This window comes from Anser brachyrhynchus, assembly GCF_964034855.1.
Source record: "Anser brachyrhynchus genome assembly, chromosome: 6".
In the NCBI taxonomy this organism is placed as follows: Eukaryota; Metazoa; Chordata; class Aves; order Anseriformes; family Anatidae; genus Anser; species Anser brachyrhynchus.
The window spans coordinates 33388838-33411290 of NC_137700.1; the positions used below are offsets into that span (position 1 = coordinate 33388838).

General features: G+C 38.2%; 2 long non-coding RNA genes across 3 annotated transcripts in view; one reads left to right on the forward strand and one right to left on the reverse strand.

Annotated features, from left to right (window-relative positions):
* The window catches only part of LOC308197199, a 33742-nt gene extending 19591 nt beyond the window's left edge, over positions 1-14151 (reverse strand). The window contains exons 1-4 of one of the 2 annotated variants that reach the window (XR_013952669.1): positions 14006-14092; positions 11443-11667; positions 1613-1741; positions 764-899 (exon numbers count right to left, since the gene is read on the reverse strand). This is a non-coding gene — a long non-coding RNA (uncharacterized lncRNA). Of the gene's footprint in view, positions 1-763; positions 900-1612; positions 1742-11442; positions 11668-14005 lie in introns of both variants that reach the window. The other variant, XR_013952668.1, reaches the window with a different exon arrangement.
* A 223-nt stretch (positions 14152-14374) lies between these two features.
* LOC308197198 lies at positions 14375-22190 on the forward strand. The gene is made up of 7 exons (XR_013952667.1): positions 14375-14506; positions 15465-15558; positions 16087-16282; positions 16606-16915; positions 17463-17500; positions 17834-17891; positions 19708-22190. It is a non-coding gene; the product is annotated as an uncharacterized lncRNA (long non-coding RNA).
* The last annotated feature ends 263 nt before the right edge of the window (positions 22191-22453 follow it).

Consider the following 22453-nt stretch of genomic DNA (forward strand, 5'->3'; position numbering starts at 1 on the left):
TGGGCATCATAAACACGAGCCTGGGAGCAGTTTCTCTGAGTCAAGCCCTGGGAGGTTCATAAATTGCTTCTCGGTCTAGCTGGATGTCATTACTGACTCTCCTCACGGAAATTAAAAGACTCAGTTCAACATATCTGCTGGTGGCCACAGATGGAGGTAGGATATGGGGTGGTGGGTGGACCAGTCAAGTTTATGTGTAAGCAAGAGCTTGAAACAGAGGGACCAATTCACATGACTGAAATGGCTGGAATCCTCATTGAGACACTACCGAACTTGTCGTGCTCCCTGATGGCTAAACTCCATTCGGAAAAAAACTAAAAGGATCTTTAAGAGTAGAATCATAACTTAAATTCTTTCCATGGCTTTCTAGAGCAGCTTTTGTCTTTCTCCCCACTTCTGCTTGAATAAAATTTCTTAACCCACCTCCCCAGACTGTATGCTTGAACTTCAGCTACATCAAAGTGAGGTAGTGTTTGGATTTGTGATGTTAAAGTCCAAGTTGCATGATGTAGCAAAAGAGCCAGAATCAAACTAGCCCACCTATTTGCCCAGCATCTCCAGAGCAATGACAATGAGACTTTCTGAAGTGTGTCCCCCTCCTTATTGAAAGACTCTGTGAGAAACAAAGGACTGTGGGCAAGTTCATGAAAATAAATCCAATGATTGTTATTAAATGCATAGAAACTACATCTGGATCAAGAAGATTCAAGCCTTACAATAGCTATAGACTGGAGGTTATTTTGAGAAAGGACACTATACTTACCTTGCTCTTTCACTCTTTTCTACGAATCTGTTTCTGGCTAGTGTAAGAGACAAGAAAGGAGTCTGCAGGACCTCTTGTGATTCAGGAGGGTTGCGTTGTCCTTTCCTCTTCTAGCTTCAGGGTCCATCCCACAATACTGTATTGAATTTAGCAATAAATAAGTAAATCTATTTTATTTTGCAAAGGCTGGTCTATGTTAGTTCTGAGCATTAACAGAAGATATTACTATGGAAAGTGAAAGGTCTTTTGGTAGAGCCATCAGGTTAAACTTAAAAAAGAGCAATGTGAGCTAAACTCTGCTCTGGGGAAAATTCCCCCTTCTGGACATGTCCTGGGAAAGAAGGGGGTGAACAACTGTACAGCCAAGAGAAATCTGCTGCAGACCTGTAGGACCTGTAGCTCTCTGGCATTGCTACATGGATAGTGAAGCAAAATGGAAAGCAGTGCTGTGTCCCCAGAACAGGCTGTTCGTCCAGCCGCTGCTATGTGTTCAATGAATCTGCAACCAGCTACATCTGACACATCCACAGTGCACTTGTGCCTGTTGAACAGAGACCCTTTCTGCTGTGATTTGATCTTTCGTCAACATGGAAGGAAATTTTCTAGAGGGGGCAAATTAATTAATCAAGTTAACCCTGAGACATCTAATTGGCATTATGGTATTTAAACACCAGTGAATCTGGCAAATGCTGAATAACATTTGATTCTGTTTCTTTAATGACTGTGAAAAAGATAATAATAAGGGGAGTTGATTATGCCAGGTTAACATTTAATTAAAGTAGAGGAAAGGAGTAGCTGTAATTTGTAACCACCACAGAGAGGAAACAGATAGGAGAGCATTGTGCATACCTGTGAAGTTTTGCTCCAGCTTTTAATTAAAATTGCAGTTCTGTAAGGTAGCACTTTGTCAGATAGATTCTGGTTAATCTCCATCACTCTGGCTATATTAACTGTAGGATTCTTCAGTGGCTTCCTATCCTTAATAATAAAATAGATGCTATTAGGTAAACAAACTCTGTGTCCCTTCACTTAAGGACTTGTACTTTTAGTTATGAAGGCACTTTTTTTTTCTTTTTCTTTTTCTTTTTTTGTTATGATACCAGTGTTCACAGAGCTACTGGAAAGCTCTGGGTGGTAATCTGGGAGTCAAGAACTCACCTACGTAATGACTAATCTATTTATTTGCTGTCATCTCTCTTATCCACATGCCTATGTTGTCTGCTGTGAAATAATGATCCATGTGACCTTACAGATGTGTTTGAGATTTAAGTAAAACCATCATACTGGTGAAGCTGGCAGATCTGTGATGTTCTACCAGCATATACCCACACAAAAATGTGAGGGAATCAGGTGAATCTATTGTGGTAACAAGTAATTCATGAATACCTTACAGGGTCTTCAAAGATCAGTGAAGTCTCAGGTACTCAGAAAGATGTTCACAAATCAGTAACAAAGAGTAAAAAAATAATAATAATAATAAAAAAATTACATCTGCTTAGTGCTGAGAAACAGATGCATGACAGAATTCACCTGCTCTTTTCCTTTTCACTGTCCTGCACATATATGTATTTGCACTAATATATTTGTTTTTATTTCTTAAACTACAAACATACACAAACACACATGAAGTTATTTAGAAAAAGTTTATATGAGATTTTTGGAAAGGAATATTCAATTTGTTAATATGATGATTCTGATTCAAACCAGGCGAGGAAAAAAGCAGCATTTTGTTGCATGGTGTCTTCCCTTAGAGGGGACTGCAGTCTGTCTTTAGTTGTCCTTAGGAGTTTGGTGAGTTTTGATATAAAAATCTCTTTAAAGATTTATCTTTATCTGCCCTAAAACTTAGTTCTCTGGCTGCTGTCTCTGTGTTTTCATTTTCTTACCTCCTTGGTGTCCAGTTATCCGCTAGGAAAAGAGGGTGTTATTTTATTTTATATTATTTTATATTATTTTATTTTTTATAGAGTTTCATACTCTTCAAACTGTGCTGGAATGAAGGAATTTTCTTATTGCTAGAAACAGAGGATACATTGAAATTATATTCAGTCATTGCACTACCAGACTCTTAGTTACTTTATTTCTCTGGGAGTCAGTCCATATCTGTGAAACTATGATCTTAGGGTTACCCCCATATTTTGTCTTTTCTCATTCCAGGCAATATTGTTTTGTCATTCCTGGCCATTATTACATATAGGTAAAGCACTTCAATGTTGTGGTCTTTATCTCGATTCACTGCTGCAAATAAAATGATTATTTCCTTGCTAACAATTTCTGTGTACTGAACAGGTAAACAGCAAGTCTAATGAATGTTACCTGTCAATTAAAATGAGAGAGTAAAACCTAAGCAAGTATTCAGCTACAGCATGCAATGCTCAGGTATATTATTTCACATATTTTCAATGTTTTTCTTTTTATTTATTTATTTATTTATTTATTTATTTTAGTCTGTTTTTACAGCAGATTTCTTTGAGGTAAGCCTAGGCCTTTGTTGTTTATCATAAGGAAGCCAAAAATCAAAAACAGATCCACCTTTATTTAAATTTAATTTTCTTGTCCCTTTTCTGACCAAAGATTTTACACATTTTTTTTTAAATAATATATTTTCTAAGGAGGTAAAAATTCACAGGCTGTACTGGGATAATTTCATTAGGTTCCACTTTGAAATCCCATGGTCAGATTCTGCTCCCAGAGACACGGTTGTAAACATGCTGTAAATATACTGAAGTGCCTGTTTGTTTCACTCGGTCCCAGAAAGACAGAACTAGCCACTACATCATTTATTTATGGATATCACAACCCCAGCGTCATTTAAGAGTAGATGTTTGTATTTCATGTTCTTGATTTTCTTGACTTTTAATCATTCATAGGACATTATCAATTATTGATATTCCATCTATTAAAAATGCCATAAATAAATAAGCTATGTACACAGGCTTGACCAGGAACAGCATGGTCCAAGATAAACCAGTTCTGTACAACAGAAACTGTCTTCTGTTTGATGAAGTATTCAGCTGAACCTGGAAGGTTGTGGGTAGATGGCACCTTCTTGGCTGCTGTACCATAAACATCCCTAAAAATAAGATATTACTCTTGCTTCTTGGTTAAAATAACCAAAAAAATCTCTGAAAGATATGAAGAGTTTATACGAATGAATATACCCAGTTTTCATCTCATAAACAAAAAATGAAAAAGTACTAATGGTCTTTTCTTCCTTCCTGCAGTCTACATGCTCTGTCTTGACTTCCAGCTTCGGGAAAGTGAAATCTGAAAGTGGTTAGATCACTGAGGCTACCTGAATGCCCAATTCTGCTTTGTTATTACTTTTTGAAACCAGAAACAGAAAGGAAATAAACAATCTTGCTTAAAAAACAACACAGTCTTTTTACATTAAATGATCCTTATTTAAGAAGAATGTTCTATTCCTATTTTCAGTTCAGAAAGTACCCTTCAAAACAAGAAACAAAGCAAACAAACAAACAAAACACCTCAGTACAAATATAAGTGCTCTCTTCCTTGATGGGGTATTAAGAAAATGGAGCCCTCGTGCTTTACTGATGATGGTAAGGTGCTGTAATCCAAAGGCATGTAGAACAACACATGCTGACTCTTTTTCCTTCTCCATGAGACGTGTTTTAAAGCTGAGCTGGCTCCGTGCTTCTTTGAAGAGCTGCAGGTAAAGAGAAATGCTGTTTTCTTAAGCATGTAGTCCGTGAGCTGGGACGCTCCTGCCATAGCAAGGTGCTTGGGGGAAATCTGGTATGGGCAGCAGGGCCCTGCTGCCACCAAAGCTATACAGTGGGGGTTCATACTCACCCATTGCAGTTAGGAGGGGAACAGATTGCCACCTAAATGGCTGTGGTACAGCTGCTCACTTTGCCTGCATCCACGAAGCAGTACAATTAGAAATGAGGAAAACCTGTTACCATGGATTCCCTGTTAATTCAGGCATGAGGGTCAATCACATCCTACTGTTCATGTGTGATCACCTGAGAGTCTGTGTTGTTAGCTCTGTTTCTATATGATGTTTGACGTAAAGCACAGACTTCTAGAAGAAATTTTATTGCAGCTAGGTCTCAGTTGACCTAAAATGGGTCCAAATGAAAGGAATCCCTGTTGTTGTAGCGATCCACATGAATTTTAGGGGCTTGAAGTAGAATCCTCTGCTCTTGATGATGTGCACAGGACCACTGTGACAATGCCTGTGGGAAGTGGACAGTGGGAGAGGAGATGGGCTTGGCAGAAGGAATTCACCAGCTGGAACAGGCTGATAGCCCCATTTCCTAAAGAAAAGGTTCATACGGTCACTCTGTGCTTGTGGCTATGGTTGTTTTCGTATCTCTCTGGACTCTTCTTGCCTCCTGCCCTTCATCTGCTATTAATGAAGCTGCTGGGCAGTTTCAACCATGCTTGACAAGTCTCAAAGAATCAATTTCTTATGAGCTTAATCTGAAAAGGCAGCTGGGCAAAGGAGAAAGTCCAAAATGTGCCTTTCAATCTTCTACCCCCAAGGAGACCACAAACTAGGTCACCCCTGGAATGGCACATCTGCCAACACACAGGTCTATGAAAAAGCAGTGCTAGGGGCTTTGATGTACCCTTAGTTTCCCAAAGTTTCCCTCTCACCGCAGGGTGGTTCAACTCAAACAGTGGTGAGAAACTGTGGACACTGACTTTTCTTCTTGGCAGGTTCTCTGCCTTCACAAGAAAATAATTAATAAATCAATGAAAATCTACTCAGCTGGCTATGCAGACTCTCTTTGTGCCCTTTGATCTGTGCGCTCGTGGCTCCATGGTGATGCTTACAGCTGCTGACAGGCGATTTGCTGGGGTCTCTGTTCTTTGTTGTGCTTGGTCTTGGCATGAAAATTTCAGAGTGGTTAATGAGATCCATTGGCCATGGCAATCCATCCCCCTGTGCATTGAGTGCTAATTAGTGTCAGCCTGTCACAATAGCAAGATGAGTTGCAAAATAAAACCATCAAGTGCACTCCAATTCTGATTTATTATTTATTTTCCTGTCACTGTGGCTGAACAATAATACCAAGAGAAAAAAATTCAGTCTGGCCTCTTCTCTGGCTCCATGTGCTTTGGTGATGATTTCCCTGTAATTAATGAGGTGCATTATCTAACTCCCTCACCTTGCAGGGGGAAGAAAAGTCCTTATTTCACTCTTTCCTTATTTCCAAAGAGAAACTCCCTGAAAGCTATGGGAAAAGACAATTGTGGAGAGCAAATGACCTAACAGGCAGGCTCCATTCATGGTTCTGCACACTTCAGGTCCCTTTTGTTCACTGATTTAATTAGATTTAGTATGGAGTCCCTACCCACACCAGTAAACACAGCATCTACATTTCACGTCAATGCAAAGGAGGGTGTGAGCTAGGTTTTTGGGTCTGGATTCTTTCACATCTGTGTCCATTTACATAACTCTGTCCTTATAGGATTGAATGAACTGCTGCAGTGTTCCAAGATGGCACTATTTTTTCTGTATTAAGGTTTCCTTAAATAACTATACACGTGGAACAATTCTAAAAAATGTATCCTTATCATAGTTTTACTTCTGTAAGCCTGGAACAAACCTGGTGACAGCAGATCTGAGATCAGAGTCTTGGTTACTTTATACATTACTGTATCAGACATTTTTTTTCCCTAGGAGTATTCACCCACCTCCAGCAGTAAATTCTCACAAATGACTCGATTCATATTTATTATATTTTGTAGACTCTGTCTAGAGAGTAGTGATTGTGAATAGAGTAAGTACCCTGCTATTAATAATCAAGTAGCTAAATGAGTGTTGGCATACAGCTTACGTATGTCCATTCATCTGTGTGTGACTTGAACTATCAAGTGGGAGAAATACTCCCTTTACTGACATCTTCCTCTATTATTTTTTTTCTTTGAACAGTATTTATGAGGTGAGAAAGTTGTACAAAAAGTTGTAGGAGGGAAAACAATGATCTAAGCCAGAAGAAAATAGTGAATTATCTTTTAATACCATCGTCTAATCTCTCACTCAAGTTTATTTCCAGCGGTATTATGTTTAGCACCATTGAATTAGCAATATTTTGGCTGTTAATTATGCTTATATTTGAAGTCTGCTTCTTTTATTGATCAGTCTCTTTTATACCACTGGCTTTTGTAACCACCTCAGTAGTAGTAAGAACCAAAATGCATTCTCACCCACTAGCTTGGAATGACCCTGATCCGTAGTATTTCAGCTATAGTAAACTTAAAATAAAACAATAAGAAAGTATTGTATAGGATATCCTATTCTGGAGCAGAATGAAGCTCCTGGCTTCCTTGTGGTATCCCAAAGTCATGCTGCTATTTATTTATTTATTTTACTTCAAAAAATCTAATTTGGTGTGGAGTCTTTTAACTTAGATAGAATCAGGCAATTTGGTGGATAATTTGCCTTTTCCTCTTATCTGCATCAGGCAGTTGAATATCCTGACAGCTTCCTCAGTTATTGTTTGTTTGCAGTTTATTGGTCTCTTCTTGCTTTGCAAATAGGTCACTTCTCAGTCATGCACCAGCAGGCTGTCAGCAAGAGCAAAGAGCTGTGTTGAGCCTTTCACATGTAAACTATGGAGAGCTGAGAAATAAACCTCTCTGAAATGAAGAGATGAAATGAGCACAACAGAGAGGAAGTTCCTCTAACTCAGCATACAGTCCCAACTTTGTCCCCATCCCCTTCTAGCTTCTTCTGTGGGTTTTTGTTCGTTTACTTGTTTGTTTCTTCAGTTCTGATCAAATGACATTGGATCCACTCTTTTTGGTGTTACTTATGACTTTGTGGTTTAATATACTATTATTGTTATTTTTTATTTTTATTTATTTTTTCCTTAGGGGACAGACTCTGCCGGTTAACAGCTCAACATCTCACATAGCAAGTCCATGACTGGAAAGTGCTAGTGTGTCCATGAACTTTAATAAGCTCTTTCGCATCTTCATGCTGCATATTGCTGCAACAGCAGCAGCTAAAGCAGATAATATCTTGCTGAGGTCTTTGAGTTTTCTTTGATGTAAAGATCTTCAAGAAATTGTCCTAAAACTTCCTGTCCTTTGCACAAATTGGCTTTCAGTGTCTGGTCACTCTGCAGGTTGTGTATACTAGTTATTTTATGTAAGTTGTAATACTCAGAGCTTTAGGGTATGTGACAGGTAATTTTACAAAAAAAAATCTGTGCAAAAGCACAGTTTTGGGGAAATTATACTAATTTTCCCACAAGTAGGTCAGAGAAAAAAAAAACACAATCCAATGTGACAAAGTCATTGCTTGTTTAAATGTTTATAAACAATCTAACTATTTAAAAGAATGAGAGCATGCAATGAAAAAAAAAAACCAACCACCACCAACAAAAAAAAAATGTATGCCTGAATAAATAACATTTGAAAGAATGCACATTTTGTTTTCTGAAGTGAGCTTTATTTTCTATCAGTTATGGCCCCCCCAAATTTTATCCCTTTGATTTAGTGTAGTCTTGGAAGAATATAACTTGTTTTGTTAATATGGCATGGATTTTGTCTGTTTACATAAAACTCTAGCAAAAAAAAAGATTGGCATATTTTGTGTTGTAAATACAGGGATCTTTTCAGTTAATTATATGCAAATCAGCTTTGTTAACAAACACCTAAATAACTTTGCCTTGTGTTCATTAGCCTGAGAGATACAGTACATTTCTCAAGGAACTATAGAAGGAATATTAATCAAAGCAGCTTGTAAGTTTTAATGAGTTTATTAATTGTTGACCTCTGTATTTCCAAGAAATGGTATTAAATGTGAAAGAAAACTAAGATATTTTTGAGGGAAAATATTATATAGATATAAATGGAAAAAAAATGTCATCGTCAAACTTTGGTCATGAAAAATGTAACCTCATTTTAGCTGTCAAGGTACTGATAACTCATTTTTTTCTAACAGACTATATGTTGGCTGATGAGAGTTTAATGGTAGTAACATTCTTATTACACTAAGTTAATGTTCATTGTCGTAGAGGAATATGAGAAAACTTGAAATATAGTTGAGTTTTGTATTTAGTTTTCCAGATCAGGTGTGTTTTGTTGTTTTTTTTTGTTTTGTTTTGTTTGCTTGTTTAATCTTTTAAACCAGTGATGATGCTGTCCTGAATTTGCTTTCTTAATGGAGCTTTTGAATACCATGTTATTTTATTACTTCTGTGTTTAGAAAATCTCTAAAGGTAAATGTAATCTTGAAAAATGCAAACAGGAAGCGAACATGTTAGCAAGGCTGTGAAAGATCCCTGTCCTCTGCGGCCAGCTGCCCTTGTCACATTTTGCACACTAAGCCCATTAATGATGAGTGGAAGGGTGTGACAGCCTGGGGAGTCTGGTGGTGAGGTTCATTGATGCCTTCCTTGAGGGGAACCTTCAGGTCTGACCCTCAGCAGTGATCAGTCATCACTACCATCCTTCCTAAAAGAAGGAATATACTGCTTCACATAGCTAGTCTTAATGATGTGGAGAAAGATGAAACCCTCTTGAATTTTCTCCTGCTGTTTTCCTGACCTCAGCTGTGGAGATAGTCTTTAGTGTTGTGTGCAGGAGCCAGCGCTGGTGTAATTAATCCTCTAATTCCTTTCTAATAGCTGTCTAGCCAAGTGTCAATAAACAGGTGGGATACATGACAATAAAAACATTTGTCAGGGTAACACATAGTGTTGTTTCAGATGGAGACAGGCAAGAAGAAGGAAGAGTAATGAATAAAATGAAAGAAAACAAGGTAGATCATGGACCAAATTCATGTTTCCAGCTGATCTTAACTAATTTGATTTGGTCACTTCAATTCTGAAGGATAAAAGAATCTCCAGGGTGGAAGGATGGAAAGCTGGTGAGAAGTTTGTAGCACTTGATTTGCTCTGGTCTCCAGCTCTGACCTTCCCATGGCAACAACAGATCATAGAATCATAGAATCATAGAATGGCTTGGGTTAGAAGGGACCTTAAAGATCATCTAGTTCCAACCCCCCTGCCATAGGCAGGAATGCCACCCACTAGATTAGGTTTGCCAGGGTCCCATCCATCCTGGTCTTGAACACCTCCAGGGATGGGGCATCCACAACTTCTCTGGGCAATCTCTTCCAGTGCCTCACCACCCTCTGGGTAAAGAACTTCTTCCTAACATCCAATCTAAATCTCCCCTCTTTCAGTTTAAAACCATTCCCCCTTGTCCTATCATTATCTACACGAGTAAAGAGTCCCTCTCCATCCTTTTTATAAGAATCCTTTCAGTACTGAAAGGTTGCAAGGAGCTCTTCCCCAAGCCTTCTCTTCTCCAGGCTGAACATCCCCAGCTCTTTCAGCCTTTCTTCATAGTAGAGGGGCTCCAGCCCTCTGATCATCAGATGATGGTATTTTTCATTTTCTAGCACTGCTTTCCACATGAAGTCATCCTAAGTTCTTATACAAAGATTTATTCATTCAAGAGACGGTACCTGTGTAGCAGCGAGTGACAAAGCTGGCCTGCAAAAATACCAGAAACTAGACTGTACCTCCTTTGGTGCAGCAGAAACAAGGATGAAATGAAAATGTTCTGCTGTCAGCTAGAGATGTGTTCCAAAATTTTCCATCAAACTTTATGTGGGGAAGGGGAAGAATTAAGGTCTGTTCTTATGACCACATTGCAGTTTGGATAGAAGATAACCAAGCTGGAAATATTTTGACCAGTTCAACTAGGCTCATTAAGGATAAAAAGGAAAAAAAGAATTTAAAGGAATAATTAAAAGACATTGCTAAATCCAAGAATATTAAAGATCCAGAAAAGCTCAGATGCCCATCTGTCCAAAGATTGCTCTGTTCAGGGAGAACAGAGCTGTAATACAGCCTATCACATTCTTAATTACTCTTTGTTTTCTATATTCCAGATCTCTTAGGCTTTGGATATCTCCTTTAATTTCTGAGTCAGACAGTCATAACAAGCGTAACCCATCTAGTTTGATGTCTGCAAAGTGCTTTTGGCAATATTTGAGTGATATAAAACAGAAAAGTTGCATGTGGTGGTGTTTTTCTATCTTTCTTTTTTTGGGGGGTGGGTGTTTTTTGTTTGTTTTTCCCACGTGAAAAAAAATACAATAATGATAATAATCTACTCTTAAGCAGCCACAAACTCTGAAAACTTTGAAAGGGTAATTTGGTCTCTTTTCCATTTTAAATCTCTTCAATCAGGTCTTTCTTCCTAGCATCCTTACTGCCATTGATTTATTTCAATTAAGATTCTCCTGTTCAAGCACCATAATTAACCCGTCACTACTAATTCTCATCTCTTTGGATTATGCAGATAGATCTAAAATCCACGTGAACTAGACCAGTGGCATTTGCTTTCCTGAAAGTAGGAAGAGGAAGAGTCCAAAATTCCTCAGTGAGGCAGACCTGGGATAAGGAAAATATTTCAATGCCTATGTCACTGAACTGACAGGTCTGTTTGTTTTGATTGGTTTTATGTACTTTCTTTCTGATGTTATTTTCTACAGATTTTCCTGAAACCTTTTCTGAAAGAGAGAAATGAACCAGAACAGCTCCTTCTGTAAAACCCTAAAGGGGTCTGATATAGGTCCATTATGCAGAAGTGGTCGTAGGTTTCAAAAAAGGTGGATTTAAAATAAGTTATTAAGCATGTTTTTATCCTCAGAAATAAAGAAAATGAATAACACAAATTACCTCTTGTAGTTATGCAAGATCAACTTGACCATACTTCAGTCCCTGGCAGACCTTCAATGATGCTATGAGACAGCCTTTCCATGCTGGACCTCTCTTGATGACAGCTTTCCTGTTTCCACCCCTTGCTTTAGGGAACTGTGGTTTGAGATATCCATGTAGCTACCTTAAGTCTCCTGAGAAAAGTGGCTCCTGCTCACCCACACAGTGAGCTGGAGCAGTGCTGGCCTGCAAATACATCAACCAAAGCAAAGCCAAACCAGACCGGACAATGTTATGCAGCTGACAAGAAACACATGAAATAGAAAAAGTCTATAGAGACATGTCTGTTTTTATATTTCCTGAGATATTTTTAGAGCTTACCATACATGCCCTGGCTCCACTGGTTGATTGGTATCTCCTTTGCTTACAAAAGCTAGGAAATAATATCTAGAATGATATATTCAAGTAGAGACAGGAGATGGCTGCCTTGCCTGGTGTGAAAGTCCACACTGTTTGAGATGAGACCTGCCTCCCCTGCCCTGTAACAAAATGCTAGTAGAAGGCAACATGGGAAAATACTCACTTCAAACTCCTCATATGCACACAATTTATTGTAAAATTGTTGTCAAGCTTTATAAACATGGAATTCAGCCCTGTTACATCTAAGTCTTGCATAAAATGCTTGCAAAAGACTCATGTAGTCTTCAGGGGGAAGGCTGTATACATTATAAATGGTTAATGCTTCATAGGATAGAAATTCAGTGAAGCAGGAAAATGCTTGTTTGATTTTTTTTTTATTTTTTTATTTTTTTTTGTCTGTGAAGCTCTGAAAGCTCACCTCTACTGAGTAGTGAGGAAACTGGAGTTTACTGAACCAGAACCTGTTTCAGACCTTGAATAATCAGGTTCAGTGCCACCAGGGTTTGGGGTGCCTTTTACCTTAGCTGAGCAGGTGGCTTGAGTCTTGCACCTTAAGATATTTTTCCAGACCAGTGACTCACTAAAACGATAAGGAGACCTGCAATATTGATTGGATTAAGAAAGTGTCAGATAACCTTTCACCCCTATCTGATCAGCTATCTGCATCAAAATATGAAAATAAGAGCATTAAACACTGAGCCTTTCCTACCATGTTCTGGAGAGCATGGATGCAATAAAGAGGTTTTTTGTACCACAGGAAACAGCTGTATTTGAGGCCTGGAATTAAGCATCATTCGGGAATATCTGAATCCAGGACATAGATTTTTATTTCATGCCAGTATACAGAGATCTGATTTTCTGATTGAGATGAGGAGAAAGGCTCCGTTTCTTCTCCTAACTCAGAAATGCATAAACCAAAACCATGGAACTTGTTTCTCTGATTTATGTTTCATTTTAGTTTTTCAAGGTATACAAAGAAGCTGAAAATTGAGAATTGGAAAATTTAGTCAGGCAAGAGAGGTCTAAGTGCCTGTACAGTTTATGGGTCAGATTCATACTGAAGCTACAAGTCTTTTACTAAAACCATTCAAAGTACATCTATATACATATACATAAAATATCTCACTTTTTAAAGAAGTTGGCCATCTCAGTGAGTCAACAGGCATGGGAGAGACTGGACTTTGGTTCAACAAGAATCTTTTTGGTGTAACAGAAGTTCAGTAGTTAGTAGGGAAGAGCAAAATGTATCCATAACTATGTGGCCAAGGAAGACAATGAGCAATGATTTGGGTAGGAAGGCACCTTAAATATCATCTAATTCCACTACCCCTGCCTTGGACAGGGACACGGTCCACTAGGTCAGGTTGCTTACAGCCCAAGATAGAAGAAAGATTGAAGTCAGTCCCCTGGCAAGGCTGAAAATCTCCATCATTGCAGCTACTAAAGAACTGCTTACACTACTAACTATCAAAAATATTTTACATGGTGTTGATTCTTGTTTCTTGAAGCTGGTGGTTGAGGTAGCCATCTAGAGGTCTCTTTTGATTCTATTTTCTACATTTTTCATAATTCTGTTATAGAAAACTACTTTATTTCTGGCAGTTAAATGTGGGTGATTCTGTGAGAGCATGTGCAGAGGCAGAGTAACAAGAAGAGTGTGAACACAATGACAATAGTGTTAATTGTTTAAAATTAAGAATGGAAGAAAAAGTAAAGCATCCCTCAGGAGGATCAAATTAGGCTGTGTCATCACAAAAATAATAGCATCCTGCATCACAAACTACAGGTGAGATGAAGTACAGGAACACCACTGCTAATAGAAAGGGTTTAAAAGCCATGTAGAACGCCTGCTTTCACTCTATGTGCTGGAAACGACTGCAATGAGAAGGGCAGAAAAAAACTCTGTGCCACAGCTGTATGCATTCATTTGCAAGTGAGAACACCCACAACTGCAGTTCTTGCTGGCATCTGGGGCTAAAGGTGTGTTTATGCTCTGGTGTTAGCACATCCTGTGCTTGGTAAACCCGTCTTGCCTTGAGGAAACAGTTTTCAGAGCAGCACAGAGCCTAAGCTGTGCTACTGCTGAAGCCACCTCACCCACATGAAAGGTTTACATCTGTACTGCAGTGGCACTGGGAAATGAGGAGCACGTAGCAGGTCCTACCTGGCACTCTCCCAGGTGGTGTACAGGAGGATGTAATGCGTCCTTGTACTTCTGGTCTGTTACTTAATTTGCCTCCATCAACCCTGGTGTAGCCGGAAAGCCACCCATTGCATCACCCACCCGTGCTGCATGCTTATGCAGCGCCTGGCTGCCGTAGCTGCATCTGCAGAGACCCCTCGTGGAAATGCAGTGTATACCAGGAGGAGAATTTTTCTGTTCTTTTTCCTCTCTTTTACGTCATCTTTCCTCTCTTCTCTTTCCTCTCTTTTCTCCTTTCCTCTCTTCACCTTTCCCGAATTGCGTTTCTTGTTAGCTGTATCAGTTATCCTGTGACCTCAGTGAACACTAGCTCCAGACAGTAATATAATTTATGAAACAGGTATTTAGGATATTTTTCCAAACTCCTACCCAAAGTCATGAATTTCTCAATATTTTCTTCCTCATATCCTTCTTTCTTCCAACACTGCAGTGCTGTTTTATGGGCTCAGGGTTACCCACAATGTAAGTATGAACATATTCCTTTTTTTTTTTTTTTAATATTTAATTGTTTAATTGCTCTTGGAAAACATGTTTACTTGAATCTAAGGGAGAGGCATGCAAGGCTAATTGGTTTGATGAAAATTTCAGGCCCCATCTTTACTGCCTGAAGTTTGCTTTTGTCTGAGGATGATATAAATTTAAACTACGTCGGCACAATGATGCCTTTTGCCAGCCATGGACCAGCGCTCTCCCTGTGCTTTCCCATCACTATGTGTTGTGTCCTATGCCCACTTTGCATGAGTGTATAGAAGCCTGAATCTTGGGGAATCTGCCCTTCTTTGTTGCAAATGTTAACATGTTGCTCCATTTGCTTAAAAATAAAATAAAATAAATCTTTTCTAAATAAAATAAATCGTATCAATGTGGCTGTAACAAACCTGATGTGTGCAGGTGTTTCTGGCAAAGGTTCACATGTGAAACCTCCAGAGCACACAAATACCCTACATACAGCTAATGGGTATAAAGGGTAATTTCCTTAGCTCCTTTCCAGCTAAGGAAATTACCCTTGATATCACTGAATATATGTTTTCCTGCTTACCTTTGAACTCATGGGCCAACTTTGATGAAATGAAGATGGAAGAAGGGTTATCTTAAAAGACATTGAATTTTTACCTGTTTAGATAGTACAAGCAGTGATAAAGAGTATAGGAAATCTCTTTCAAGATGTGAATCCACAGGCAACACAACTTGAATAGTTCTGCCAAATGATAGAAATTGCTCTGTTGGTGTTATATCTGCTCTTCATGGGGAAAATAGTTTTTACCCTAACTACTTACTTTTGCTAACAAAAATAAAAATAAACTCTCATTGTAAACTTTATACACATCATATTCTTTGCTCCCCTCCATGGGGATTCAAAATATATGTTTAAAGTGTTTCCAGAGGAGTTTCTAGATATATTTTCATGAAGCTGTTGCAGATGGTCTAGAACTTAAAGTCTTCTTGGAACATGAGGAACTGTCATCATCGCCCAATGACTTCACAAAACCTGTGAGACAGTGCTGTGAGAGGAGGTAGAAAAGTGTTTTGTTTGTTTGTGTTTGATTTTGTTTTTCATTTATTTGTTTACTTTCCTAATCTTGTTCTGAATGCTCTGTCTGGTAACAGTGCAGTTGAAGGCTATGGGGGCTGTGAAAGCTGAGAAAATCTCAATGTCTGCTTTTATATTTATGAAAATAAATAAATAAATAAAAAGTCGATGTGACTGAGCGTACAACCCAAAAGTGCAGCACAGAAAGAGAAATATCTCTTCTGAATGGTAGAAGTACCTTAGTAAAAGGCAACCTGAAAATCTACTTCTGCCTCTCACCCATCACTGCAATAACTGCACGTTTTCATTTCCTTCTTTTCTCTCTTGGATTGAAACTGAAGAAGGTCTTGCCTGGGATTTACTGGCAATTGTAAGAGGTGAAAGTGTTTTAATTAGCTATTAAAATGCACACTAGTGTCAGGGCTCTAGAGGATGTGCTCCTGTGATGTGTTAATTCATTTTTAATGTGGACAATTAAGAGGTTTTTTATTTTTTTTTAATTTTTTTTCAGGTCTATGGAGCATTGCCTAATGATTTGGCAGGATCTCCTTGGTCATCATGTAGTTTCACCTTTCATGTTGCTGGACCCTTTTGACAGGGCCAAAGCTGAACAATCGAAGTTACAGATGCATTGCTCTCAAGCACTCTAATCATGCAGAGGTCCTGTTTTTTGTCCCATGACTCCAGCCCTGTGTATTTCAGGCCAGGTAACAAGAGCTTCTGACCTAGGCACCCAGGTGCAACTGATTGTAAGCGATAAGGAAGAAGTGAAAAGATCAATCCAGGCCTTTCAGAGGTGTCAGTAGCAGCCAGAGAAAGATGAAGATTGATTCTAGCATTTCATCTTTTCTTTAAGTGTTTCTTATGACTGCTCAGCCCAGAGTGTGGATCTCCATAGAGGTCTACATCTGTTTATGATAATGATTTAAATAACGGCACAAGATGCTTTGCACTTCTGCAACATCTTGCACTTCTGCTATCAAGATGGGCTACTTCAACTTTTTTTTTTTGTTTTGTTTTTTGTTTTAAGAGGGCTTTAGGAGTGATCCCTATAGAAGAGCTGAACATCTTTTGTTGCCTTCATACTCCAGTGAAGTTGAGACTCATGCATAGACCACTGAGAGCCATAGGCAAAATCTGTCCTTAGGTGAACCTACTCCAGTTGATGCTGCAAGCAGTTCTTTCCATATGAAAGTAGCTCTTTGGAACAGAGAAACAATATGCCTTCAAGAACTGCATACAGCAACTCATAAACGAATAATATAACTTTGACTGATGCTCGTTGTTACCCTAAGAGAATGACTAGGTGGCTTTACAGCATAAACTGTTTGATTAGGTTTGTATCCTTTCGTGCTATTTAAAATTTCTTTACACTTCACTGTTGCAAGGGAAATGCTCTAAAATATTTCAGTAGCATGAAAAGCAAAGCATAACGTGCAGAGCGTATAATAATGAAACCCAGTGCTACAGCATTATTGGTTTGATTATTAGATTTGCTCTATTTTAACTTGTGTCCTATTCCTTCTCACAGTGATACAGTTATGGCCAAATGTCAATATTAATATTGTTTCGGCTGAGATGATACAATTGTGCAACAGGATTAGAAAGTTGTCAATAGAACTGGAATTTGCACTCTCATTCACGTGCATGAAAACCTCAGAGATTTAATTTTCATATCACATGTGATTCTATTGATTGAAGTCTACAGGAGTCAACGAGTAATCTGCAATTTGTGTCTCCTGTGCCTACATTAGAGGCCTGTGCATTGCAAAAAGGATAGTAGGGGGTAAATAAATACAGCAGCTGGTGGCAAAATCATGAGGTTCTTCTCAGAGTTTCTTGTTTTGTAGTATTTTATTTATTTTTTATTTTCCTAACTTTTATCAGTTCATGCTCTGAAACTAGGAGATATCAATCATTTCCAGGTGGGTAATCTTTCTGATTCTTTTGGAACCATAAATTGTATGGTAATAAAATGGTGCATTTAGATTGGCCTTCTGTGAAGAATTATGTCAGGCAAGAAAATTCTTTTATTCCTCAACAAAAAGACTAAGTTACCCTCTGAGCCTTTAAATCTTATCTTTGCTGTAGCAAAGATGTGGACCATAAAAGTTTTGATTCCTGTAGCTCTAATTGCTCATGCTGAGTTCTCACCCCATCTCACATGTTTAAGTTGAGTCAGAAAGAGTCTGTTCCTTGTAATGAAGGGACTGAACAGAACATTTAAGTGATTCAGAAGTTGTTTCTATTCTTTCAAGCTGATTTCTGAGCTAACATCCTTGCCTGCAGAACTGGAGGCCTCTGCCGAAAAGGTATGTTTATCTGATAGATGGGTGTAATACAAAATTCATGCTTACTTCCAACCATGATAATCTCCATCCGCTATCTTCCTTTCAGACTAGACCATTTCATTTGGGGTAATGGTAGAACTTTAGTTTTCTTTCCCCTTCCATTTTAGTAGTATATCATCAGTCCTGCTACTATTTACATATATTTTGCTATTTAGCTCCACCACAGCAATAGCAAAATTTCCGCTTTAGTTAGTGTTTTGTGTATTGCCAGATACTGATCTATCAATATCTCAGTGAATAATGTGACTGGATCTGTTATTTCTTTCAGCCTTCTGCTTCTTTTATACCTTATTGTCTTATTCTGAAAGTGATTTGAAGGAAGGAAATGGAAAAGTTTTTTTTTTTTCTTTTTTCCTTTTTTAATGAAAAACTACCATGTGGCTCTTAATTTGTTTAAAACAATAATAATGCAAGACAGAGAAAGAGTGTGGAACTGGAAGGAAGTGGTATTTATTTCTCACAGTCCTCAGTTCATTATGTAGTCTTGGGACAGGACCAAAATTAATTAAGTTAAGGAAAAAGTTTCTGTGGAAGCTTCCTTTTTTTTTTTTTTTTTTTTTCTCTAAACAGAACCACAACTTCATTTCACTTCTAAGAAAATGCATTTTGTTCAGTTCTTAAAAATGTAGAGCTCTTGGAGTTCGTGGAGGTCTTGACACTTCTGCTTCATGTTGTTATTTCTTTGAGTGGGCAAGGAAGAATGAAATGGAAAAACTGGACTCTTTATGCCTTGCTAGTGATGTTCTTGTCTTGGGACAGAGTGGATTTAGAAGAGATTCTCAAAGCTTTGAACTGAATATTCCTGTCTCCTCAAAATCAGAGAGATCTGGCCTAGGGCTAGGAACATGTATAAGCTCTGTAACTTCTTTAGAAATAGCTTTCATTACCTCAGTGAAGATATGCAATATGAATGTATAGCCAACGATGAATATTTAACAAACTACATTCCAAGACTGGAAGAATAATTAAATCTTTCCATATATTTTGCTATGTCCTTAGCCTTAACTCAAAAGTAAATAACTCCAGAACATATTTTTTGTGATGATTTTCAGTATGTTTTCTTCTCTACATTCTGAGTGAGAACTTCTTGAAAACTTACTGTCATGACATTCTACAAGGCTCTCATGGCTTATCTTATTTAATGCTGATCCATCAAGGTTGCCACATAAACATAATCTTCTAAATGAAGTAGTCAAGGCAAAGAAGATCAGTGTCAGACTTTGACATGCATGATATGCTTTTCTGATCATCTCTCTTTTATGGAGATCAAAGGCTGGAATATACTGCCAGATTACAAAGGACCATCTGTTTTTTTTATTATTATTATTTTATTTATTTATTATTATTTTTACACACCCCCCCCCAATATCAGCAGAAAATAAAAAGTTTCTTAAAAATGGTTATTATTTTTTTTTTTTTTAGTGTTTGTAGTTTGGATATCTCATTATAAAGTGTTAATGCAGGTATTAAAAGGCACAGAGAATGTTCAGTAAAAAGAGATTTGGTATCTGTATCAAAACATTTCTTTATGTGGGAAAGAGAGCTGCAATGAGACACTTCAAGAATTCTGCAGCGAGATGAATTCTGTAACCCCCAACGTTTCAGTGTTTGATGGCTCACTTTTTTACTTTTTATTTCATTAGGGATACAAATGCTATTTTTTGCCAGCATGTTGACCAGTCATACCTTATTTACATCAGACAGGGACTTGCATAATGAACTCTCACCTTATACTACCTTCTGTGTTTATAGTCCAGTTTCTTTGTTTCTCTGGGAAGAAGAAACACAACTGGTCAGTCTGACCTGTGATACAGTGACCAGCTCTGAGGAGGAGGTGTGGATAAGAGTGATGGTGAGACACCTCGGGTACCCATCTGATCAAAAGATGACCTGCAAGGTCAGTCCAGCCACCATCCTGTAACCTGACATTACAACTGCTGGCTTGTTGCAGCATCTGGAAGTTTCTCTTTTCAATACTCTGACATATTGGAAAGAAATATACTTGAAAAACTTGGTTATATCTACGCTAGTAAATGTAATAGATTTCTTACAGTGATATATGCAATAAAATTGTATATTGTGAATGTAATAGCAAGAAATTCTGCATGTATAATGGTAACAAAATCTTTTCACCAGTACAGCTCAGAGAGGTGTTACTATTTTTTTCCATAACATAACAGCTGAGCTGAGTTGGCTTTCAGTTCTTGTTTTCTTTTCTAGGATAAATTTCATCCATGCTGAGAGCGCTTTTTAGTATTGCATTCTTTGGAAACATTTAAGTTCAGATAAGACCTTGGAGATGCATCAAAATTGAAAACTGTGAAATGTACAGCTTGTCATGAAATCAGATAAATTATAATAATACACACAATTTATATAATGTCTGAAATGTTCAAAACTGCACAGACATAAACTCATTAAATGGGACAATGGATACAAATTTCCACAGCTTTGATTTGTAAAACTTGAAGCCACACTTAGTTTAATTCTAAACAGACTAGAATTTCACTTGTCTTGTTTGCATCTTGCACAGTGTATGATTATGTGTGAGAAATATGACCAAGCATTGGTAGACTCTGAGAGGGAAAATTGGAGAAATAAAATCCATATCTCTTTATTTCTGTATTCACCCATAAATGTTTGAGGTTCACAACATAAAAACACAGAAGTCTCTCCACTCACTTGCCATGACTGGTCCACAGGAAGAAGTCACAGCATAAGTTCTTGGACCATCAAGAGCTGGTTTCGAGGGGAGAGGTTGATTCTGTGGTTTGCGTTTTAAGTTCAGGCAGTTGAAAATTACTTTTGAAAATCAAAATTCCAAAATGAGATCCCAGGGCCTGTTTTTAGGTGAGAGAGGGGGGAAAAAGAAAAAAGGCAGAAGCAGAGGGAAGTCTCAGATGAGTCATCTCTCCTAATTGCGTATGTTCACAGTAGTTATCTCCATTTGAACTAGTCTCCCCAGACTCACTGGTTGTCAATGAAATGACATAATGGCTTCTTTTCACTCTTGCGAAGCTTCATCTGGCTGCTTGGAAATATTTATTTATTTCAAAGAGCCTTGCTTTAGGAAATTCATTGGCCTATCAACTAAGTGTATCTTGAAGGAAAAGTTCAGACAAATGTCTACTTATCAGCCATTGGTGCTGTATGATGTGAATCCCATGTCTGCTTACCAGCAATATGTAGGTTATTCCCTAATTCCAGTGAGACCCTAACATGAGGTAAACAGCACAAAAGCAATCTGTCTTTCACTCAGTTTTGGGCCTATCATGTGAAAACTCCAACAAGGCTTCTTTTCCATACTGTTTATAAACCTGACTTGATTACCAACACAGAATAGCAGTTTCTCCTGTTGAAAAGTTGTCTAGTGTTTGAGAAAACTAAGAAAAGTATCATAAGAGTTCTTGTAGTGCCAGAGCTATTGCTGAAAGGGTAAGTGAGATCCTGCTGGATGGTCCTTGTAGCCACGGACTAACCTTTCCTACCCTGGGAGCTGTTGTGCACCGAGACCTGGGGAACGTAGCAATGAACCTTGGGTCTATTCCAGTTCCTGCTGATCTGAGCTCTGTTGAATGACCTGGGGCAGGACATGTTCTTTTGATTTGTCTGAGAGAGTGGAGAAAGTCCGGCTTGTGACTGCTGCAAAGCAAGTTATGGTAAAGCTGACCAAGAGAGGGTGAGAGAGACATGGATGAAAACCACCGGTGCTTGGGGATGGGGTGATGGGCATGGGAAGAGGGAACAAAACTGAAGGTTAGTCAAACTGAAAGGCTGATTGCTTCTGGCAAGAAATCAGCAGAGCAAATAAAAACAGGTCTGCATCTCATTGCAAATCTACTGCCTGCTTTCTCCAACTAGAGTATAGGCTCTTCACAGCTCCTGGCATCACTCATGCACTGTCAAAAATTCAGTGAATAGATGCATCCACTGTTTCTCAAACCTCATTATCTTATTTATTATCATTATTAGCATTAATCTAGTGACCACCTAACTGTTTCCTGAGCAAAAATAGTCATCATACACGGAGCATCTTATGATAGATGTCCCTAGAAATTTTCATGTAAATACAACTTAATTCTTCAGCATTTTATTCTTCCTTCTATTTCTTCTCTCTATGCTTATAGGCCCACTATGCATGGACACATGGCTCCTGTGACAGCCTGATGTATTAATCATGCAATCATCCCATGAATTTCTTACAACTTGACAGGCTGCTGGTTGTTCAGAGACTAAGCTGAGAGAATCTCTAAATAAGCCTCTAATACAAATAAATGACAGCCATTGACCCCTAAGGACGTTGACAACATGGCTTGACCCTAAATGGCAGGAAGACATGGCAATCTGTCTTTGTCCTATCAGGATTTTTTTTTCCTTGCCCTATTATTTTCTTCAGTTGAGAAATCTCAGGAGTATTGGATTTTTAAAGAGATTTGAATGTTTATATGGAGCATTGCCTCTGGATGCATCTTTCGTTGGCATATTAGGAATATAGCATCAAAAAGCAAAACAGTCTTAAGAGGACTA